Source organism: Poromitra crassiceps (assembly GCF_964638095.1).
Source record: "Poromitra crassiceps genome assembly, chromosome: 1".
Lineage (NCBI taxonomy): Eukaryota > Metazoa > Chordata > Actinopteri > Beryciformes > Melamphaidae > Poromitra > Poromitra crassiceps.
The window spans coordinates 19,425,769-19,438,518 of NC_139623.1; the positions used below are offsets into that span (position 1 = coordinate 19,425,769).

Consider the following 12,750-nt stretch of genomic DNA (forward strand, 5'->3'; position numbering starts at 1 on the left):
CAATCTTCACAAAGAAATCACAACTAAAACAGACAAGTCTTCAAACTTTTTTATTAACAGTACAGTATGAACAGCTTGTCGAGCTTGCACACTGATGTAGAATGGAATTTGTATCAATAACGTCATTCTTCTCCCGCATTAACCAGATGGTATCTCAAGCCAAAAATGATAAGACCGGTGAACAACTTTCATAGAAAACCACTTGAGAGATCAAAATAATAATGAAGTCGAGGAGTCAGGAAAGTTGTCTCACATAAATGTATTCAGTCATTACATAAATCTTTGCAAGTAGAAGATTTCCATTTGCACAGAGACTGGCTCCCTAGAAAAGCGTACATGTTTCCAGATCAGGAGCTCAATACAGAATGACACAGTCAAAGGTTTTATACTGTATTCTCACATATCTCACATATGCAAGCAGTAAGGGCGGGCTCAACCACATCCCCTGTACTCACCATCAACACCGGAGCTCCACAGGGATGTGTGTTGAGCTCATTCCTGTACATTCTCTACACCAATGGCTGCATCAGCATATCACCTACCACAACCTACCTCAAATACTCAGATGACACGGCCATTCTCGCACTTCTCTCCGACAACCACTCTGCTCTGGACTACAATAACACAATCACACACTTCACCCAGTGGTGTGCGCATCTCCCGTCACCTCGCAGTCAGAAGGTCCTGAGTTCGATTCTCGCCTGGGACACTGCGGGCGCTGTGGTTGTGTTCCCCCCATATCTTCAGTGCCTACTGCCCAGGTGGGGTATCTCGTCGTAAGGGCCTTTCTGTCTGTGTGGAGTTTGCATGTTCTCCCCGTGCTCCCCCAGGGGGGTTCCTCCGTATATAACCCCCCCCCCATTAAAAACATGCAGAAGATCAGATCGTCATCGTCATCCGACCAGTGACGACAACATCCGAAGTCGGTCCCCGGGCGCTGTACGAGAAAGCGACCACTGCTCCTGGCCTGCCCCCCGGAGGAAAGGACAAAGCCAGGATGGGTTAAATGCAGAGGACAAATTTCACCGGCCACCGTCAGCATGTGTGTGTTTGTGGCCCTCCGTGCATGTGTTGATGTGTAACCGTGTGACAATAAAAGACGGGCTTGTCCGTCTAAAATCGTTTTTTGAATCGCATCTACACATCAACGTCAGTAAAACAAAATAACTAGTGATCAGCCCCCCCTCACCTCAGCCCCCCGTCATCATCAACAGCCAAACAGTCGAGACAGTGGACACCGGGCAGTTTTAAATATCTGGGCATAACACTGGACAATAAACTCACTTTTGACTTTTGATCAGCACACCAAGGACATTCAAAAAAGGAGCCAACAAAGACTGTCAGCCATCCGGAAACTCAAAGGACTATATACGTTGCACCCCATCTCCTGCTGTTACTCTATCAGAGCATCATCCAACCAATCATTCTGTATTGTTCCACATGTTTCTTTATTCTGTAATTTGCTACTGTTGTGTCAGCTAGAATTAGCTAGACATATTCTCTGTGAAGCCCTCTGAGACATGCTTGTGAATTAGGGCTATATAAATAAACTTGACTTGACTTGACTTCTACACCATGCTTTCTGTCACCAACCGGATCAAACTAACACGCATCACAAACACAGCTTCCAAGATCATTGGTTTCCCCACACCAACCTCACAGAGTTAAATAACTGGTCCATCACACGCTTCGCATACACTCAATAGAACAGGACATCACACACCCACTCAACCAACACCTCATCCCACTGCCCTCAGGGCGCAGGTACAGGACTAGGGATGTTCATCAGTTATTGAAAATCGATAATTGATCGTTAAAGGAGAATTTCGTTTTTTTTGAACCTGGACCCATCTCCTGGCAATAATTATGATTTGGCCACTCACCCAGCGATGTCCGTGGCGTTTCTGGCCGTCCTAGCGTTGTTTTGAGATCAATAAGTCAGTTGTAAAATGGAGCTGATTTGGGGGCAAGTGTGAGCCTGTCTTTCCTGCATCTAAATAGCTATTTTTATTCCCGTTTTCGCCACATATTATAATAATGTGATCCCTCAACATCCACTAGAGTGATATTTCGCCCCAGGCCATTTCCTGGACTTTCACAGGGATCAAATTACCTCAAACGTGATCTCGGTCACCAAGTCTCGTGAAGTCCCGCGATACTTTCCTGCCGGCTGGCCAACTACAGGTAGGACGCTTTGCGGTGGTGGTTTTAGCGTAACCTATGTGGGGTTTGGCATAACCTTCGTTATTTCGAATCCCACATAGGTTACGCCAAACCCCACATAGGTTACGCTAAAACCACCCCACCGCAAAGCGTGTACCTGTAGTTGGCCAGCCGGCAGGAAAGTATCGTGGGACTTCACGAGACTTGGTGACCGAGAAACTGCAATATTCAAGATACAGTAAATATGGTCACCACAGCATCAAAAATAAGAATAAAACAAAATTATTAGTGAAGGCAAGATTAAACGGAAAGAATAGCCCATGTTAAAATAAAAAGATAAATAAAATATTTCTGTTCTGATTGAACCCACCCATCCCACCCACCACCGACAACCACCCACCCCCCGTCAACCCCAGAAGGACACCATATCAGCGACTAAACAAATGATTTGATCTTTGTCAATGCAGCATCCCAGAAGTCTATGTTTGGAATCTTTGCATCGTTCATTCTTGCAATGAATCCTTCAATAGACACTATATCCAGAAATGAGAGCAACCATTCCCGCTTAGATAAAGTATGGGGAGGTTTCCATCTATTCTGCCGTTTTAATAATAAAAGAGGCCAAGTCCACTTACCGTGACGCGCGGGGGACGCGCCGGCGGCATTAAACAAGCACACCCAGTTCAGTTCAGGGAAGCCTCCCCTCCCCCTCCTCCTCCTCCGCTCCACTGCTTCTCTGAACTGGGTGCGCTTGTTTAATGTCGCCGGGGCGTCCCCCACGCGTGAGAAGTCTGCTGTGGTGTTGTGAAAACTTTTTAAGACAAAGAAGAAAGTTCACGTTCTTTCCTGTTTTCAACCCAAAGTGAGTTGCAAGTCTTCAACTGTGAATCTAACTCGCATGTTTCCAAAGTGAAAGTTGGAGTCGCTCCATAGATACAGCAGCTGCGTTTCTCTAGCCATTTCTCCTAAACTCTCTCTCATCACGCAAATCAAACATTATATCACCCAGTAATTCAGTCAGTTTTCTGCCAGCTAGTTAAATTCAACACACACACGTTGTTGGTGAGGATCTGTAACGTTAACGTTATTTGTTTTGCGCCGTTCAAATTGCTGGTAGTGACAGCCACTGCCCACTTCAGTCGCCTGGCTCTGTGAGGCTAATCGCCTATTCAAGCCCACTGGTATCATGTAGAGCTCTGCTCAGGCTCAGCTGTTCTGTTGTTAACGTGAACGCATTGCAGTGGCTAGCCAAATGGCATTACAGCAACGCAGCGACTTAATACATAATTAATTATTCCCCCAACCCCACACGTCAATGACGATGACATCGTCCAAAACGATGTTTCACTGTAAAACAATCACAATGGGTATTTTGGTGACATCACACAACCCTAGTTGAGATACTTGATAAGGAGGCCGATAGCAAAGAGGAGGAAGAAGAGAAAGATGAGACCATTGAGGCTGATTTGAATGATGATGAAGAGGACTATTAGAACTAAAGCTTCCTCTACTACAGCACTTCTGTTTTGGAAATTGCTCAGAAACAATAAAGTCATGCATTGTCTGAATGCCCCAGGTCTCTAGTTTGTGGTTGCAAAGGTTCATGATGCTATGAATATCCTAGATATAACCATAGGTTATTGCTTTTCTTACAGTGAGGTCTAGTTAAAAAAAAAAGTCACTACAATGACATGGTTACTATGGGGACTAAGATCACACATGAATAGCCTACAATTTTGATCATTGGATCATTGGAAGAGTCTCAGCTGTCCAGTCATACCCAATTCATGAAATTCTAAGACTCTTTAGGGACCCCCAGTATGCAGAAATGGTCAAATACACAATTTTTACAATAGGCGAAAATTACACTTTTCTAGGCCTACTGCATGCAAAAAACGGCATGGTTCTTGCCCAAAATTGCATGTGATGAGCATGAATGTGGCATGTCTATACTGCGGAGGCTTGTGAGTAGTACCCACATAACCCATTTTCCTTCAGATATATTGAGGTGACAGGTCAAGGGACCATTTGGAAAATGGTGATGGCTGATTTTCCCTCGCCAAAATTTTGCCTAACTTTGAGTCATTAGTAATTTAGCCCCCTTCCTGACAAGCTAGCATGACAAGCTTGGCCCCATTGGAAACCTTAGGTTGTCTAGTTTCAAATTAAATCCCTACCTTTGAGCTAGCTCAAAATTCGAACGTGCCACAGTCTCTGAAAGACAGTCTCACCGGCGTTCCTGCCGGCAATCCCACGGGTCTCATAGGGGTAATAAAACATTGAAAAAAAACACATTTTGGACAGGTTGTTTTCATGGTATCATCAAAATCTTTATTTTAGAGGTCCTATGGATGCCAAAAATCCATACTAGAAAAAGAAAAAGGGGGTTGCTCGTGGACCCCTCAAAAGTGCCCTACTAGTAAAATAATTTATATATATCTATCTGTAGTTAAACTTGGGCCTGGCCTGATGGTAGCTGGGCTATTGCTAGAGGGTATAGCCCGAGGTAGAGTGGAAATCCACCAATTATCAAAAGTCGTGAATACCATCCACAACTTTTGGCTACTTGTCTACTTAGTATATAATAAGATGTTGAGTAGCACACTGAATTAAAAACTTTCAAGACTTAAAATGTAGAAATACAGTTAAAACAAATTGCAGTATAACAGACATCAATGTCATCAGTGATGCAAAGTTGTATGTCTGGGCACAATTGTGACATCACCATCAATATCATTGGGCCAATATCTGGCCCAATGACAGATATTGGTGGTTACTAGTAGGGCTGCACGATTAATCGTATTTTCATCGTCATCGCGATATGAAAATGCGCGATGAACACATCGCAAAAGTCACGTGTTATCGCAAAAAAAAAAAAATCTTTTTTACAGTGCACCTGAACACAACATGCAAGATACCGGCTGAATAAGTGTCCAAATGTTCATGTCATTCTGGCCAACACTCCACTTCTGTTATAACATTTCAGTCTCGAATATGGAATATCTTTCAATAATCGTTATGACTAAAAGGCTAAAAGTAATCTCATGTCTAAGAAATGACTGTTCTACATTGAAGTAAAAATGTAAATAATTAACTTGTTGGTTTTGGATTTTTTTTAGCTTCAAGAGTGCATTTTTGTTCGTATGACCCTCAACACAGGCTTTGAGAATCCCATGCCACTTACTGATACGTATGCTTAAATTAACACACTCATATTGCAAAATGAATTTAGGCCCTCACTGTAATACTTCAGAAGTTGAATTTGAAGTTCAGCATTAATACATTTGTCATTTTTTGTCTTAGATTTACCTTTGTGTGTTATTGCAATATAAAACTACATACCGTAATTGAGAATCGATTCTAGATTCTGGAATGGAGAATAGTTGGAATCGAGAATCGATTCTGGAATCGGATCGTGACCCCAGGAATCGGAATCGGATCGAATTGTGGCTTAGCCGTATCGGAGCACCCCTACCCATTAATATTTTTGTTTATAGCATTTATTTATTTATCGCAGGTCATATCGTCATCGCAATATTGAACAGTGTTATCGCACATCGCAGCTTTTCCTCATATCGTGCAGCCCTAGTTACTAGATAGGGACGATGTTAATGTAATATGGGAGAACACAGTCCTCCAGCTCTCTTCCCTCCACCGTAACTAGATGCCCTAGAAATACTTTTTTTTCATTCTCATACTTTTTAAACGGTGCACCCGCTTCTATGTGTGATTTTGCTCGTATGCACGTGAATGCCAGTAGTTGACCTGGGCGAATCTGTCACCTGTAGGTCAGCAGTTGTTCACCTGGGCAAATACATGTCTTGTTAAGAAGTGTAGTCACCTATTCACCTTATGTAGCCACGCCCATTTGACCCGGTTGTGTGGCCGTATCAAAACTTCCGGCTAAAAATAATAATAAAATAAAATAAAAAATGGCTGCGCTGCTCCAATATTATCTAACTCTGAATTAACTAATAATTTAGCCAATTGTATGTAACATACCAAATAAAAGCAAACGGCAATGTCTAAGAATGCAACGCCATGTAACTGGCTCGTTAAGTCTCGCATTCCAGGGAATTACGTTAACGTCTGCGGGTCTTATTGACGTTAGTGGCTCGCGCTGCCTCGGAGGAGAGACAACTATCTGAAGCTTTCTTTGTTGGAGTCCAGGTATGTTTTACAAGAAAGTGCTCGTCATTGTCGACGATAACGTTATCTGACATGGCTAACAGTGGATACTCGCTTGCTTGCTGTGTACCGGCTCAAAGTAGTAGGCTACGTTCTTTATTTTACCCCTTCACTGTCCGCTCCAAAAACAACTCTCTTATTTTGCGCAGTGACCGCCGGAAGTGTTAAAAGGACCCGGAAGAATTTGGCCCACTGTAAGGTCTGAACATAAGGTGAATAGGGCAGCAATTGATTTAACTGGCGAGTGATGTCACTCAACTGGAAGTGATGTCACGCAATTGCCCGACTGTGTCATCAGGCAGTTGTGATGTCATCAGTTGCTCAAGTGCTTTTCTTCTTTCTTAAAGGGGCACTCCGCCGATAAAATAAATCAGCATTGAAAATCGGCGGAGTGTCCCTTTAAGCATTTGTTCAAGGCATGAACCCCTGGTATTGCCGCTTGCGGCTATTTGATTCAAATTTTATTAATTGCACAGCCCTACCAGGCCGTAAGTTCTCATAGTTGACTGCTGTGGAGGCTGTAGGCACCTGCAGTGATGATGTCTGTGTCCATTGTGGCTGACTTGGCTTTGCGCCGGTTTGACATACTGAGAGGCAGCAACTTGAACCTGACCCACCTGCTGGCCAGCGGCAGGGTGTTATAAGGCTCCTGGGAGTTGACACTGCCGCTGCGCAAGGGAAACTGCTTCTCCCAGCCCGTCAGCAAACCCAGCAGCACCAAGGTCTTCTGTGATAGGCGGTTGAGGTTGGCGTTGAGCAGCGGTCTGAACACATCCATGTCAAAGGGGTCGATGTAGCTCTCCAGCCAATCACAGACCTGCTGGATCCTAGGGTGGGATTGGGAGCTCAGATTGCCCTCTTCTGGTCTGGTGCACAGTGTGGTGCTGAGGCAGCGAATGTCAAACAACTGCAAGGCCCTGTTCTGGGTCATAGGGAATCCACACTCCTGGCTCTGGGTGTGCTGTGTGAGGCTGTAGTAGTGTTGCAGGGCCTGGTCCAGACAGAGCTGCAGCAGCTCATGCAGGGTGGCCCGGGGAAGAGCATGGGCCCCCACCCTGTTCACCTCCAGACACAGCTGGAACAACAGTGACTGGACAAACAAAGACGGCTGGACAGGGAGTCTGATTTTGGAGGTGACGCTGCTGCCTGACTCGGCCTCTTCTTGGATCTCTAGATCCTCCCAGTTTGTGGCTGTTGTTAGGATGGCACCGGCAGACTCTGCAAGAAGCGCTGTGGCGAACTTATCCAGCAACACTTTAGAGAGGGTGGAGCTCCAGATGCGGTAGGCCTCTATGCTGCAAGTGAGGAGCTCGTCCTTCAGCCCTGCCCACTTGGCCTGGGCGGGGCTATCCTCCATGGCTTCCCTGGCTTTGGCCAGTTTACTGCCCTGCCTGGGTGTCCCTTTGCCGGTGACTTCGGCCTTGTTCTGTTTCCCCAGGATGCAATGCTTTAGGCTGGGACAAAGCTCGCCCCCTGGCCTGGCACAGCCTGGCCATGAAAAGGACTGAGCTGAGGCGGGTGTGGCTGGGGTCGGGCGAGGCCGCGGCCAGCTCAGACCGGACGGAGGACAGGATGTGACAAACGCAGGAAAGGCAGCCTTCCTGTAAGGCCTCTTCCACTGCTGCAGAGTCTGTGAAGCAGTCGAATGAGGACGTTGAGGAACCCTCAGTGGATCCAGAGTTTGAGACTGGCGTGGTGTCGGACCCTTTATCCTGGAAGGGAAGGTAGTGCTGCAGGTCATCCAGTCTGGCCTTCAGTTTGGCATCTATCGAGGAGCAGAAGTTCTGAACGCAGGGAGTTAGGGCCTGAGTCTTCATGACCAGGCCGCTCCACTGCTGCTGCTGCCCCCGCTGGGTCACGCTTACCCAGCCTGCGTCACTCAGCAGGTCCCCTGTAGCCTCTGACCAAAGGAAGGAGGCCACGTCCACCTTGTACTGGGCCCCAAGGCTCGAGCCAGGACCGGGGTTGGCACCGGATGAGGCTGGTGGGGATGGGTGGACCGACTGCTCCAGATCCCTGAGGGCTGAAGTGAGGAGCTGGGTGGAGCTCGCTGAGATAGCCCCCATTTCTTCCTGGGTAATGGCCTGCAGGCGGTTAAGGAAGAGCGGCTGCATAAAGTCATCCCAGATGGCCAGGGGCTGCTCTAGCAGGCGTTGGCAGACAGTGCTCCAGTGTTGACTGATGGACTCTGTGGACAGCAGGTCCCAGACGGCTTCTCTGATGGCTGCTAGCCCCTTCAGGCTCTTCACATAGACAAGCAGGCTGCCAACACCATGGCAGATGTCCTCCTTACAGGGATCAATCCACTGATGCAGTGTGTCCTGTAGCTGCTCTCTTTGGATTGGCTGAGCCCGGATGCGAAGGGCGGGCTGGAACTCAGAGATGGGGGAAGGTAAGTACTTTAACCAGCTTCCTGTACTCATCTTTTCCGACAGCACCCTCCTACCTTTATCTGTGGGTGTGCTGGAACTGACATTCTCCAGAGTGGAGAAGAGCATACCACAGCTCAGGGCGCCGTCTGCCAGCCTGGAGCTTCCTTCTGGGGGCATGTAGAAGACGGCATAGGCCTGGAACAGGGTCATAACCACCAGCTCCACCATGCTGCATACCTGGGCCTTGATTCCAGTCCCATGCTGGGGCTGGTTGAGCAGCTGATGGATGGAGGTCTTCTTGGCCAATAGGAAGTCAGCCAGGGCCTCGCATGGTGAGCTGTCCTCCAGCAGCATGGTGGAGACTAAGGCCTCAGCAATAACCTGGTCTGACACTGCCCGGCCCCGCAGCAGAGACCTGCTGTCCAGGAGAATGATTGCCCTCAAGTGTCCGGTGTTGGCTACGTGGCTGACCAGGATGGGGAAGCGAGCCAGGACGGGGCTGTAGTGCCCGACGGTGGCGGCCTCCAGCTGCAGCAGACGGTGCAAGTGGCAGCACAGCAGGTACAGCTGGCTTGCCTGGAGGTACTGGGACGCCTCCATTGCACTCCAGATCCACTCAGGGATCTCCAGGAGCAGCTTGATTTGAGAGGCCAAAGTATAGAACTTCTCCTGCCACTGGCATTGGCTTTCTTGCTTGCTGCTGGTGGCACTTGTCTTGCCTCGTTTCAGCCGGTGGCAGTAGTGGTGCATGTCCTGGATGGACTGGACCATGCTCTCCGAGCACTGCCTCATCTCCCCGATGGCGTCTATGGCGTCAATCAGGTCGCGGTAGCAATCCCCCACCATCTGCTGCAGCTCCTCCTTCTTCTTCTCCATCTCTGCCTGCACTCTGCGCTCCACCCGGCAGATCTCTTCTGTGCTGTAGCGCTCGAAGAGGACCAGAGGGTCCTTGATCTCCGAAATCCACAGAGACTCCACAGCCATCACAGCACCTCCAAAACAACTGAGATGAGCTGCACCTGGGGGAATTACGCTTCTTGCTTCCATGTAAGCAAAAGTTACCTTATAGTAGTATAAGATTGAAATTGCTCAAGTGACATCACTGCTGACATCACACACTGATGACATCCGGCCTCGCCCACCCTGCAGCTCGCCCACTGCGTGTCGCATACGCAGCTCGGCCGCTATACGGCCTCATCATCACTGATGACATCACTGAACTATAGCCTCAGCCAGGAAGGATGACATCACTGATGATATCATCACTGATGACATCACATCACATCATTAGGTAATTAGGGCAGTCACCTAATTAAAAAAATCCGGCTCCGTCAGGTCACCCGCACGGGTGCTCTTTAGACTTCCTGAAAGTTTCAGCCTGATTGCACGTAAAATGGCATAGCTGTGGCCGGACAAAATTCTGCTCACTCACAGATGGACACTTCTCATTCTTATTGTAAGAAGATAAGTGATATCATCAGTGATTTACAGACACTGATGATGTCAGAGAGATTGTGACATCATGACTCCTCTACAGAGGCTAGTCTCTCAAGTCAGTCTATTCCACAATCTTCGAATGCTCCAGAGACAGTCTGTACTTCAGCCCGTTAAAATTTGGCCAGAGGAAGTTGTCACCTTCCAAAGAAAAAAACACTTCAAGCCGGAGGAGGTTCGATGGTATTCGACCAATCACGACACGTGTAAACAAAACCGAGGCAGGTGATTGAAGACATCAGTGGATGTCCTGCCTTGAGCGGATGTCCCACCTTATATCCGCTTTGACCAACTTTCTCCTCTGTGAAGTACAAACAGGTAGGTGGAAGCATTTACAAAGTGTGGGAGCCAACACGTCTGAGACTATGCAGACTACAAGACTACAAGTAGGACCGGTGCAACTCGGGCAACTCAAAATCTCAACATCATCTTCTTCTAATGGCTTTCCGGCAGACTGGATGCCTTCTGGCACATTGCTGCCTCTCACTGTCACAGAATATTACACAAATTACAAACTCGGGGGTCTGCCCCCTCCTCAATGTTCCTCCCTCCGGCCACCTCGCTCTCCTATTCGACTTCTGTGTTCCCGGACCTCTCACCTCATGCCAGCATGCTGACCCCTCGCTGCTCGATGACCTTCCTAGGGTCCCCACCGTTTTAGTCATGTTTTGTGTCGTCGTCTTCTTCCTCTGTGGCGCTCCATGACAGTTGGCATCCTCCATGTTGCACCACCGCCTCCTTCTGGACCCATCCATTGTTTCCCCACACTATGCAAAACCTGATCCTCCTCTCATTCTCTCCCGTCCCCCCTCAAGAGGTCTCGCCCACATTTTGTGTCACTTTGTGACACGTAACGTGTCGCATTGCTGCCTCTCACAGTTAGGGAATATTCTTCCTCTTCTTACCCAGACCCAATTGTTTGAGTTTGCCCAAACGCATCCCTCAGTATTTTATCTATCTCTGTTCCAGATATATCCACCTCATCCAGGAACCTCTTAACAGCGTCAAGCCTGATCCCATTCCTCTCCGTCTTCCTACTCAAACCAGCAGCACAGTTTATAACCACGTCAATGAAGGCCAGGAATTGCTTCTTGTCCTTGCATATCACATTCCTCTGACTAGTTTCGAAGTGTTGCACGGTTTATTGGTTCCTACGTCTACCGCGCTGTCTAAACGTGACGGTGCCTACTATATCAGCTGCTTTAAACAACGCTACTACCATGAGACACTATACTACCGTGGAATGACGATGCCAGCAGCACAGTGGTTTACCTCCGTTCCCAAATTCACTGGTTTCTGCAGTCATAATCCTATATTGACGTTAGCGCACTCTCTTCTGGAAGCAACAACATGTGTTTGTTTCTATGCGGCTTTGAGGAAGGCATAAGGTTACAGTGTTCCCCTAGAAAATTTTTCAGGCCTGGAGGGATTTCGAAATGTACCCCGACCGCAACGGTGGGGCCCCTCACTGGCGACGCTAAACTTTTAGCTAACCTGTTCGCATCGATGTTCACAATAGCATCCCAAGTATCATCATACTATTATGGGATGCGATGCGAACAGTTGTGTTATGGCATGTGCGTTTCCCAGGCAACGACACACATTGACACACATTGGAACAGCGCTGCACGCTGGCATAATGCTTCTAAAAGCAAAATGCTTATTGTTTTGAATGATTTGGCATCTTCTATTACTGTCAACAACAGTATTGTTGTATTGTAATAATATGCCATAAAGCTTTATTGAAATTTTGGGGAAGCAGAAAAAACATCTAAAATATATATATACAGTATATATATATATATTTTCCCCTTTTTTTTCTGGTCTGGCAGGGGCCCGCCAGGCCTGTAGAATGGTAGGGGAAACACTGTTAGATGTGGAGCGGAAGCTGCTATCCATTAGCATACAGGTCACTATTTTTAGCTCGGCTGACAGGAGTCAGACACGCACATGCTTTTCACGAACAGAGAAACGTTATCACCGCACGGTGAAGGCGTTTAGGACACGTCAGAACAAAATAAGATGTGGGGCTGCTTAGTAGTGGCTGTAACCTTAGCCGCCTCGCTCTGTCTGAATAATTTCCTCCTCCGCAGTTAGTAGTGTCAAGAGACTGCGAGTTAGCTAGTAACAGACAGGAAGTTAGGCATAGCTGTGCCAAGGTCTGCCCAGTGTTAGGCAGGAATGCGACATGAAGTTGCGCTGTTCTGCCTTCAGAGTAAAAGGATAAATTGTGTCACTTTTGAGAGAAACAAATATTTTTTGGCTGTGCAGGGCAACAAATGGTTAGAGAAGTATAATAGTATAAAAGTACAATAGTATAAACACAGCACACACTGTCCAGTCTTATCTATCTATACATACAGTACATACATACATACATTAGGGCTGCACGATTATGGCAAAAATCATAATCACGATTCACGATTATTTTGATTGATATTGAGATCACGATTATTTAACACAATTACTCATTGACTTTGAGAACATCATGAATTTATTCAACATCAACACTGGCTTTTCTTTTTAACATTGG

The 12,750-nt window shown here is 47.1% G+C and overlaps 1 protein-coding gene and 1 pseudogene across 2 annotated transcripts in view; one reads left to right on the top strand and one right to left on the bottom strand.

The window, feature by feature from the left end:
* The window catches only part of rars1 (arginyl-tRNA synthetase 1), a 200,847-nt gene that overhangs the window by 65,360 nt on the left and 122,737 nt on the right, over window positions 1-12,750 (top strand). The gene's annotated exons all lie outside the window — the stretch shown is intronic.
* Window positions 6,848-9,707, bottom strand: LOC310784095 (conserved oligomeric Golgi complex subunit 1 pseudogene; annotated as a pseudogene). Its single transcript has one exon. The product of its transcript is annotated as a conserved oligomeric Golgi complex subunit 1 pseudogene (transcript).